Source organism: Amblyomma americanum, chromosome 11 (assembly GCF_052857255.1).
Source record: "Amblyomma americanum isolate KBUSLIRL-KWMA chromosome 11, ASM5285725v1, whole genome shotgun sequence".
Taxonomy (NCBI): Eukaryota; Metazoa; Arthropoda; class Arachnida; order Ixodida; family Ixodidae; genus Amblyomma; species Amblyomma americanum.
Genome location: NC_135507.1, coordinates 4,106,383 through 4,118,568, shown reverse-complemented (window position 1 = coordinate 4,118,568; position 12,186 = coordinate 4,106,383). Strand labels below are relative to the sequence as shown.

At 44.9% G+C, this 12,186-nt stretch overlaps 1 long non-coding RNA gene across 1 annotated transcript; it reads left to right on the top strand.

Moving 5' to 3' along the window:
- LOC144110900 (uncharacterized) lies at nucleotides 1–9,218 on the top strand. Its single transcript, XR_013309944.1, has 3 exons — nucleotides 1–122; nucleotides 2,233–2,434; nucleotides 9,097–9,218. It is a non-coding gene; the product is annotated as an uncharacterized LOC144110900 (long non-coding RNA).
- Nucleotides 9,219–12,186: the final 2,968 nt, after the last annotated feature.

Here is a 12,186-nt window from a genome sequence, read left to right as displayed (position 1 = left end):
ACACATCCCTCACATACAAGTCGACATTTTACTACGCCTCGACCGACAGCGCTGTATTCGCATTCGATAAGACTCACGGTTTTACGGTGACTCTTGACAACTCGGAATCCTTCAGAAGAAAGGTAAGCTGCCTTCCCTTAGCCGGCTCCGAATCTCACACAGCGCTTATGTCTTTCCTTTTTGAGTGAAGGTGTGACGAGCGCTGCGAAGTCTGACTTCAGATCTTTGTGCTGTGCCGCATGGATTGGACACGAATGCAGAGTGGTTCCTGCAGCACAGGGGATATAAGGCGGGATAGAAGATGATTGGCTTTGCGCTATTTTTGAACTGAAAATTCTTGAGGAAAGTTGGTGTTCGAGTGCCGTACAAACTGAGAGACCAAAGGCCTGACAACTTCATAGGAAGCTTACAACACACTCATCATCCTTTGACGAAGGGGAGACGTATACGATTTATTCTTCCTTTCCTCAGCACAGCGAAATGTCATTTCCAACTTCACTTGTTCCTTGAGCAGCAAGCAGTAGTCAAGTTGAATTCCCAGCTTTTTCGAACTACCTCACTTAAGGAATATAATTATATTCCTCATAAAGGAACTCTACCAACACGCCCTAATTGTTATCATTGGGAAAGATATTGATCCCTGCAATAGGGTGTTATTAGTGTTTTTTTAGTTGCCTGCATCATTAAGGAAAAGATACCACTAGCCCTAAAACTACCTCACTTAAGGAATATAATTATATTCCTCATAAAGGAACTCTACCAACACGCCCTAATTGTTATCATTGGGAAAGATATTGATCCCTGCAATAGGGTGTTATTAGTGTTTTTTTAGTTGCCTGCATCATTAAGGAAAAGATACCACTAGCCCTACCTTTTCGTGTGTCACATTTGTTTTGAGGCAAAACGAACAACTGATAGTTCGGGTTAGCAAACTTGTTTTCTTTCTTTTTGCCTTGTTAATGTCCAGCCGGAAAATAATTTCACAGCGAAAGCTGTACAAATAATTTTTCTCGAGATTACTTCGTCGGTGGCCGCGTGAGCTGTGAGAGCAAGAAGTGAGACTGCCAAAGAGCTGTCCGATGAGCGGCGCTGCGTACATGCTGTACTTTCTGCCCGTTACTGATGGTAACAATCCGGCGATTTTATTGTTCAATAGAAATTTCGATACTCCGTGCAGCGATCTGATATTCACGGAAGCTCGCAAATCTGCGTTGCTATCATGCTCTGACACCCTCCAGTTCGAACTTTGTAAATTTTCGAATCAATTGGTGAACCTTCGCCTATGGCGTATAATAAAGCATTTGGCAGTTTTAGTTTCACGTACGTACACAGTTCACGTACGAAAACGTGAGACGTTTACGTAGCATACGCGCATTTCGTTTCAAACCCTTTTAGTTGCACGTACGCCATCTACTGACAGATGCAGGCAGTGCTGTAGCCACACTAAGACAAGACAAGTTAAAGCCAAGCCAGTCGAACTGCGCGTCGGAGCGCTGCTTCGTTAGGGTTAACAGCTTGGAAACCGCCTTTATATCTGAAAAAAAAAAACAATACCTATTTCTCGCTTGAAACTTGATGCGAGGGCAAGAATGGACAAATCGAAGGCTAATACAACAGTTTAGAACACGATATCGCGTTGAGGGGTTAGCCACGAAGCTGTTATCGTTTTGAAGCGGGCGGGCAGGGCGCCGCTGTTTGTCAACGCTACGTACTTACGCAAACAACGCAAAGACCGCAACGTAAAAATCAGAATCTCACGCACATACGTGAGACTCGCGCATACCCTTTACGTTCTGCGCATGCGCACTGGTCACCCGTAAGAGCTCTACGTACGTGAAACAAACTATTAACGTCCCGCATCGTGAACGTCCTCCGGTTAGAGATGGTTAGCGGCGTTCGCTCAGTGATTTCAACCCTTGGTTACCAAATTTCAGTACCAATGGGCACCTCGCACGAATGCGACGATCGTCCGACACTGGCGCTAGAATCATAAAGAGATTAGAGTTTGAAATGTAACTACACCCTTAGATGCCCACAGTGTATTATTTAATCAGGGTATAAAACACATGTAATCCGTCGCGGGAATAAGTATTATGGCAATCCCCTTACATTAATGAGCCTCTTTTATTTCCGTATCTTGCGTTCAATATTACTGTGACCTTTCGCACTTCAATGCTTACTGATTTTGAATGTAATACAATGAAAATTACACTGTGACGCTTCCTGTCGCAGATTTGCGATACCTGGACAAACAACACGGACCTCCTGGCTGGTCTCGCTGTGTATGACGCAAACTATGATGGCGCGCTCAAGAACTGCACCACGTATAAGGGGGCCGCTTGGAGTTTTCTGCAACGGATTAGCACCGCCCGAAATCTGCTCAATACGTGGGGAGCTAGCAAAGTTGGAAATTTCTCGGCAACATGCTACGCGCGTAAGTATAAGCACCTGCGATGGTTGACCCCCTAAAAGACACATTCTTTTTCGAACATGCTATAAATATGGGCCATTCAAAATCAGGCCGTCCATCTCTCTGCTGAGAAAAAAATGCTTTATACGAGCCCTTCGCGCCTTGAAGCGGATACAGAGTGCCAGAAAGTAGACGACAATCTGGACTTGTCATGAGCCAGAAATGATTAATTTTTTCATGTTCCTTTCGTTCAACCCCCGGGGGACTAGACCAGCCAGGTTCGTCACATCGATGACTATCAACTCTGGCACATGAAGAGTTCAGCTTGTCGAGTGTTTTCTGGAACACTGTCTCCGATTTGAGACGAGAAGGTCTCGTCCAAAAAATTTTTTTCTTTGAAAAACAAATGGCAGAGTGGGTACTAAACGACCATTTTGGTACCATTTTGAGTAAAAAAAATTGTTAGGGGAGTAACAGTACGCAACTTTACAAAAAGTAATCGTGATTGCGTGGCACCCGGTTGCTGAAGATATCGGGACACGAATGAAGAAATAAAAAAGAAAAAGAGTTAGACGAGCGCAGACTACATGCTAGGTGTCACAAACGTGAAAATTCATTCACTTTTATTACCCACAGAAACCCAGAAAAAAGGTGCCTTCCTCGTCGTCTACAACTTCCTTCATTTGAAAATGAAAATTGGTTTTGGGGGAAAGGAAATGGCGCAGTTTCTGGCTCACATCTCGGCGGACACCTGAACTGTGCCGTAAGAGAGGGAATAAAGGAGGGAGTGGAAGAAGAAAGGAAGAAAAGTGTCGTAGGGGAAGTCTCCGGAATAATTTCGACCACTTGGGGATCTTTAACGTGCACTGATATCGCACAGCACACGAGTGCCTTTTGCGTTTCTCCTCCATCGAAACGCTGCCGCCGCGGTCGGGTTCGAACCCGGGTACTGCGGATCAGTAGCCGAATTCATTCATTGAACCTTCATTTATTCATGTTATTTTTTCACGATACAGCCCTCCTGCTATTTACGCGGCCGTTTCGCGGCCTTAAACGGAGTTATTCGAACCCAGGCCAGTTCGGAGTCTGTGGTCTCCATCACTACTACTTTAGACCACTCGACCATGGTCGTTTTTGTGTGCTTCCAACTTGTGTGCAATCACACACACTATACATATACAAAATGCGCTGACCTATGTCCACTGGCCTGCGAGGTTCACGTTTTTGAGTATCACTAATTCGTCAAGTACGGACAACCACTCACTGGAGAGTCTGTCTTAAGCGCTTCACATGTAAGCAAAGCTCTAATTGAAATTTCCTCGCGCTTACCGGTTCAGCGATCACCTCGAGGCTTCGAATTATGCGTCTGTTTTGTACTTTCAAATATCTTGCATGTTTGTGCTGCGTGGGAACAGTTCTGAAATGGGCGAGTTTGACTGGATAATTCGAGTGAGTGCAGCCTTATTGAGAATCTGGAATGCGTCGCGAGTTTGGTTTGAGGCTTTAGCAGAAAAGCGCTGGAATCAATAGAAACTGCAGAATATGCACAAGATTGGGGCTGAACTCGTCTCTACGCTTCAAGGGGAGCAGATTAACGCTGCCCAAGAGCACTGGCTGCCATTCATTAAAAACGTAGGCTGGCAGCACCTATCATCCGCCGTAGTTGTGCGGCGAACATGATACACAGAGCGGCTGTTCGAAGGAGTTCCCAGTGTATAATTGTGGGGCATACCAAGGAAGTTCTCATGCGTACTAACAAAAGAGAAAGTGGCGACGTGGAACATCATTCACTGCGGAAAGGTTATGAGGTGGTGGCTTTTTTTTTTTGCCCGGCTAGTGTAGGGTTGTAAACGTGTATTCAATCCTAACAGCAAGACTTAACTGCGGATGCAGTGAAAATGATATGGACCTCCTGCATGTTTGTAAACAAACGAGGTGGCGCTGCAGTCGCTAGCGAGCTCGTGGTAGGCAAAAGGTCGGGGAGTGGCGTCGCGGATAGGTGTTGAGCGCGGGTTTTCAAGGCTTGTAGGCGCGTTTCCAGTTTCTGCGAATCATAGCAATGGTCGATGCTTCCAACTTGGTAATTCGTTGAAGTACACGAGCTCGCGTTGGCCACGTGCGGCCTATAAAGAGAAATATTTTGCCACTGTATTGTACATATGGTTAGCAGTAAACATGTAGAAAGCGTTCCTGCCGTTTATTTATGCGCTAGGCATTGAATAAAACAAGTTTTGACACTCTGCACTAGCCGGAATGATTTTACTTCGGGACAATAGTGAGGGAAAGTGCTGGCGTTGTTTCGTCGGCCAGACGTGCGCTCATCATCTGTTGACATACGTGTCGCGCTGCGCGAAAAGTGGGGACAGCGTCGTGTCCCTGATCTCCTGTCTCGCTTAGCGCTGTTTTTAGCCGCATGACCACGCACCAGCCAAGCCGACTTGTCCTCTTGTTAAGCTGGTCGATTTGGTGAAAATTTTTATTTCTAGAATTATTTCTTTCCTAGCCCTGAAGTCTAGTTTCGTGACGAAAAATTATAGCAAAATATTGAGTACAAATTTATAAATTGCGCTTTTTAGAAATGTGGTCGTCCAAAATTGTGAGGTAATTTATTTGATTTCATTGCCGCATTTCTTTGACCAAAGCGAAAGCGAAGATGCCATAAACGAGGGAATAAACTTTAAGGTTCGTTTTGTGACCTCTCACATTTTCTGCGACTGGATCACTCACCTTCGTAATTCGCATGAAAATCAAATGATTCCATTTGTCGCAAACTATTCCTGAGACGTTGAGGAGCGTAATAAATCTCGATTTTTTTCCCTACACGTGCAGTACTGTGTTAGTTATTTCTTGTAAGAAACGCTTTCATGTAACTATGCATGCATAAGTACTGACATATAGAAAAAGAACTAATCGCGTCATCGTACAGAACAGGGCTTTATGTACATGCTGGCATAAAAAAAACTGCCTCACTATCTACTCAATTATTTGAGACCTTGGGGGGACTTAACGACGGTGTTAATTATAATTACCCAGAACTGCACCAGGTATAGCTATAAATAAAAGGAATTACTGAAACTAGCGTAGGAATTTCATATTTGCACCAAGTTTAGTTACATATCGCATGCATGAATAACGAAAACACTTTTCATTGTCACGTCCCCTCTCAATCTTGCCACGTGTCTGTTAGTAGCACGCCTGCGGCTGCTTCTTTCCAAACAAGCTTCGCGATCATGTACTACCTCATGAAACATGACACATGCATGATGCAATGAAAAAGCATATGGCGTTTAGCACACTTAAGGTACGCTATTCTAAGCACACCAACGCGACCACGCAAGATTGACACAACTTACAAGACTTCTTTCTACTCGAATGAAATAATTACGTCGTCATATCAAGAAACAGTTTCAAGTAAATATTAAATGTCATAAAACGCTCCATTAAAACATGGGGTGCTATTAACAAAAAAACGCATTCCTTGGGGGTGAGTGAACCTGTCGGCGCCCCGTGCACTCCGGCTCAAGGTGATAAGTACGTGTGCAGCTGCATATGTCTTTTTTTTTCCTTGAGCAATTATCAGCCTACTATCCTGAAGTTCAGGTGAATGAACGCAGTAACTTACATGCTATTAAGTGCATTGAGTGGCAGGGCCTATCGACTCCCAGACTTCGCGCTTTACTACCGTGGCCCAATGTCTGTTAGCCAGTTTCCGAATGCGGCATTTATGCGCGAGAAACCTATCGAGGCTAATTTAATATTTTTTATGCTACTGCGCGGATCCAGCAGTGACGCAGCTGGTCAATACATGCTGCTTCTGCAGTGCACAGGCTTGAAGCAGCCGCCGGTAGCTGCGGCAGCTGCGGTAGGCACGGGCAAGCGGAACCTGTTTTGCCTACCATGCGAAAGTCGCTGCTAACATCAGCGCCACCGCATCTTCGTGACGTCGCGGGGTGAAGGAGGTCCATAGGTTTTAAAAAGCAGTTAGGCTGTAAATGCGAAAGTAGTTCTCGGAGTCACTTGCTCGGGTCACACTAAACGATGATGATTGGGAAAGGCGACATATGGATGTGACCTTACGGATTCTCCCAAATAGAAAATAAGAAGCCTGGAATCCGGCTAGCATTGATTTATAGTGTCTAAACACTTGCATGAAAACAAGTTTATTAGAAATGAGGCTGAAAAGCGATAGCGACAGTTAAAGGGAAGGTGAAATGGTTTTTTGAGTATTTTAGGTTCTTCAAGAAATCCAACCTATGAAGCTTCAAGGTAAAGCATGCCAAGTATTTTTTAGCCAGCATTGAAAATTTTGACGTAATCGCCGATTAAACCGCAGCGATAGTCAGGCTTCTCCTCACTGCAATAGAGATGTACGGAGAAACTCGTGATGAAATCTTTGTTGCCGAAATTTAAGACGTCCGCTGCCTTCGCCCACGAGCTGCAGTGAGCCTTCCAAGACCACCAAACAATGCTTCATGGGCTTCACTGTCGGCGGTGTTGGTTTAATTCCTTGAAACAAACGTTTATTAGCTGTAAACGCAGCGCCGCTCTATGTGACGTCATCGTTGCGGTCTCTGCCCATCGCAGGCACTGAAGAGCAGCCTGACCAACAATGCGGATTTATTCTGCTATTACGTCAACATTTCAAATCTTAGCCCAAAAATACTTCACATGCTTTACCTCCGGGTGTCACACATTCTACCCCATTTAAACTCGTACAATTCTAAAACCTCTTCACCTGCCCTTTAAGGTACCCGATGAGCGGAATGAGATATCATTACATTTCACATTATACGCAGCTTCTGTTGCAATCCCAGGGTGTGTTTGCGTCAGTTTCTTTGCAATTGTCAGTGCATCAAGTCTCATATTACGATTGCCAGCTGCAGTGGCAGGTACCTGCTGTGCTGTGGCGGTGACGACATTTGCTATATCAACCCTTTTTTTCCCCGACTTCTGATATCGAGTCTCTTCCTTGCTGTCTCCAAGATATTCTCGACCAATCATTATTTATTTGTCATCTGCCACGGTGGGCAGGTTTTGATGAACTGACAATGTTTCGTGACCTCTCTCAAACAATCAAGGTGTTTCGTCAGGGTAGGTTGGGATGATGTCACAAGACCACACGACATCTCTCGGTCAATGAGCGAGTTTCATCTCGGACAGTGGGGAGGGGGTGAGGGGGGGGGGGGGTGTTTGGTGTGTCAACTCTAATGGCATTGCATTAAAAGCAACGCACGCATCAGAGGAAGGTGAATAGTGTCGTAGTACGACACAGCAAGAAAGCAACATGGATAGTTAGATGAAAAGCGAGTTAAGGATTTTCCAGCTATAACTTCGGCCTAAATTATAACTTCCACTTTCCAGCTGTAACATTCAAGCTATACATTTTCCACTACACCATCTACACAGACTCTCAGGATTCGTGTCATTGAATCAAAAACACTCCCATCACACCTGTCCACGGAGCTCGAGGCCGCACTTGCGTCGCTGCACCCTTGCCCTCTATTCCTTCGATGGATCCCTGGGCGCTCGGGGATTGACGGCAATGAGCTGGTTAACCAGCTCGCCCGTGAAGCTCTTAAACACTTGCCCGGGTACCGTTCAGCCCCTGGCCAAGGAACTCTGAGGGCGGTTCGAGACGGTCCTTTCGCGCCACCATCAAATAATATTACAAAGCACTACGCCTCGACCGTAACATCTACCCCGACCCTCATCCGGTGTTTCTGTGCAGGAGGCTCACATCCTTCGACAGCTACAACTTAACGCACTTGTCACACCTGCAGGGCTTTATCTATACAAATTTCAGCGTGATACTTCATGCCACAACGGCCCTGCCCCTTATGCCAACCTCTCCCACTGTCTATTCTCCTGCCCGGTTACTCTGCAATCAGATTTCTTTCCCACCCCCTCCCACGCACTGTCGGGACCTGGCTGCACAGGCTATGACCCCGTACTACCACTACTACTACCACTACTACTAACACTACTACTAACACTACCACTACCACCACTACTACCACCACCACCACCACCACCACCACTACCACTACTACCACTACCACTACTACTACTACTACTACTACTACTACTACAACTATACGAGTGTGTATCCCTCCCATTACAACTGCTTTGCAGTGTCCGTGGCTATCTGGAAATAGACGAACACTAGACGTGCTAGAATAATTACGAGACAGTCGAATTAGAATCTGAGCGTCACGCGTTGACTAATCTGAAGATATTCCGCCGTGTCCAATCTCCTTCACTTTGATATGGATAAACAAATTTTCCTACTTTTTTTTGTCCAGCGCTAAAAACTTTTCATTCTTCCGGGGGAGAAACACCACTGCTGTGCAACGTGATATGTACAACGTTAAATCGATCCTTTTCGGTGATTATAAAATAAGCGCGAGTAACTGAAAAGAAAATGAAATAAAGAGATGCAGGCAACGTGGGCGGTCGAATTTCTTGCATCTCTTCGTACCGTTTTTTTCCTCGCTAATTTTGTGAGAAACTTACACTATGTACCTAAAAAACCGGAGAAGCCGGGTAAATTTTATTTTTGGGTGTGCGAGTTGCCGTCTCCCATTTTGTTCTTACGGCTTACATACCGCAAGTCACAAAGATAAGTAAAAAGTTTAAAATATCTAAATTCCAGAATAATTAATGCGAAGTCTACATTCTCTTCGCAGTGCCTCGCCTGAAGTAACGAAGATGCGCCGCCATACAGCCAGCCCTCCGGAATTTGCCTTGCGGACTCCCCCTGGTCTCGAATGGACTTTAGTTCATTCCTGAGCTCAATTATGTGCTCATAACGCTATCTTTCGTTTGCTTTTTAGTTATCTTGTATTTAGTTTAATATTTGCGTAGACACTGATATAGGAAGTGTGCTTTTGGTCGTTACGTTTTCTCATCCATGGCACGGTTTTCCAAGTGTGGACCGGCTGCTGATGGCGCCATTGCGGACTTTCCGGTCATTTCTGAAGATATAGACACACAGAGAGCAAGCATCCATGCACAAGAGGACCAGCATTGCGCAATGCACGCTCACGAATCAGCAGGGACGCTCGTGCAGGCACTTCTGATCGTCGTCGCCGGCGGCTAATCATGGTGACCGTTGATAAAGAGAGGAGCACCAGACACCGCTGTCGACACTCAAGGCGGAATTGTTAATGTTTAAGCAGTTTCTTATCAGAAGATGGGAAAAGGTGGACAGATGAGGTCGCAAGTGTGAACAGTGCACAAATATCGTCGTTCGTCTTGTATATGAAACTCCTGCAAGAACCCCTGCTCTGCTGACTGATCCGCAGCTTTATACAGGAAGAGGTTAAGCTGCCTGCCCATTTACGGCGCTTTGGAGTATACGACAGAAAGCGACACAAGCGGTGCTCTACTGCGACTTTTTTTTTTTTTCAATGACGCTACATCTTCAAGCCCCTGCATGACATTTGCTTTGCATAGGTGCTGCAGTCGCTTCGCCAAGCGCCTCCCATATTTTTACTTCTAACTCTCGAACGAAATTTCTTCAGATGAAACTTGCTGACAAGTGTTCGAAGTATCTCACTAACACCACACTAAAATTTTGTCCCCCTTCCAGTGTCTTGCGTCCCTCCGCGCTGAATTATCCGCAAATATGAACTACATGCAACGTGCCCAACTCACCATTCTTATACCACACTAAAATCTTGGATGCCATTCCTTCTGAATAATCAATGATGATGATGAATTTTTTGTGTTGCAAGTGCATCTGGGGCCAAGGAGCGCCATGGCACAAGATATTTTCGTTTACTCATGTGGGATCCCAACTATTTCATCCTGAATAAGCTCAACACCAGGCCAGGGAAAGCTTGTACCCATTGTATCATTCGCGGGCACCAGGCGGCGCTGCGGATCGAATCCCGCACCAGCTGCAGTCGGGGCGGATGCCCAAACTGCTAGGTCACGGCTCCGGTAATAAACTACCAATAAAAGCTTACGTTTCACACCATACTTTTTTGTGGCATATGTAAATTAAGCTGGGATGAGACTTATTGGATCTTGCTTAGAGAGCATTTCTTCAGCGCTCAGAAAATACGATATTAAACTTGAGTGTTCGAGACTTTAGAAACACTCTCTTTAGAAATCTCTCTTAGTGGCAACATCGGGCGGAGAGGTACGAGTTTTCAGATATGTCATCAGCATTTCTGTATGCTCACCAACAACAAAGTTATGCCAATATTTCAAACAATGATTTTTTCATGGCTGGTACCACAATCAAAAGCACGAGTCTATTTGAATTTAAATCGCTGAAGAAAAATTCGACGGGAGCAATTTCATTGAAACAAGAAAGAGACGTAATGTATTGTTTCTTCAATACCTATATTTATGGAATCAGTTGTGTTGAACAACATATTGTACTTTTACGCAAAAATTGCGCTGCTTTTAGTAGATTTTAAGAAAAACAAGGCAATGAAAACTACTGGGCAGAATTTCAGTCGAGAATTTACAGCTGAGGCAAGCTGAATCTATTTTTGTAAAAATCGGTGGAAAATTTCGTAGCCACAGCTTTTAGTACAACTTCTCGACATCCGACTTTCCAAAACTATACTCAAAGTTTCGCCGCACCTCAGCAAAATGAGGCTTTTTTCGACAAGCTTTCCAAAACTGGCGGCACGAGCACCACAGGTGGCCAGTATAACAACTATTTGTATACAACCCAAACCGCGCTAGAAACCTCAGTCTTTACAGAATGGTAATAAATTTGCGGAAAGGTCAATTTGTCTTAAGCGTCTCTTTCAATAGCAGTTTGTATTCCTTTGGTACATGGCCCAGCGGGAGCATGCGAGGCCGATAGTGCTCCACGCTACCTCACGTTGATCAAGTAACGCGGCAGAGTGCTCAGTCTAGATGCCCATTCAGAACCCTTTCACCATACTGACCATATGCTCCCATCCACGTTCCTCTTTGGTGTATTTTTACACCTCTCCCTCCATTCACCTCTTGATTTCATCTGACAATGCGGTTCAGGGTCACTCCTCATTTTTCCTAGCCAGATGCGGCGGCCTCCCGGCCTACCTCTGCGCGAAGGAGGCCGGCCAATGATAGGTTGTATCTGGGATTCCAAAAGACGAAGCACCGTAGTACTTTAATGTGAACACTGACAAGCTGGACAAACGCCTGAAAAGGTCGTACAGGCAGCTAAGCGGCCATTTTTAACGCGGTCGCGTTAAATGCCCCGTTCTACAGAAAATGCGGTGTAGGCGTTGTGAGCGAAAAATTAATTTAAAGCAAATATATTGGTTGACATTTGAAAATATTTTGGTTCTCAATCTGTTGTTAGCTTTGGGGCTGGTTTAGGCAAATGCATTACCGAAATTCAATATCATAGTTTCTCAGCGAAACGGCACACAGTCAAAGAAAAGAAGAAGGAAGAGAATAAGGACGAACACAGCGCTGAAAAATTATGAGAGTGAATCAAGAATACCAACTAGCCCAAGAACTAACTCGGCTGAAGTTCATTACCAAACTATGATATCTAAAATTTAGGTCAAATCCCAATGAAGAACTCTTTCAGAAGATGCCGCAGAGAGGGCACTAGGAGGAAAGCTAATCTTGAAACGACCTTAAAACAACAATAAATTTAATGTTATCTACAAGCTATTCCGAAAGGAAATGAAATCATAATTATTAAATTCGATACTCACGAAATACCACGAATCAGGCTCCATAAAATGACGAAGCGCGCACGCGTCACGCGCTTCTCTATATTTTCCGGCGCACGCACAGAAATAGTACTGGGCCGC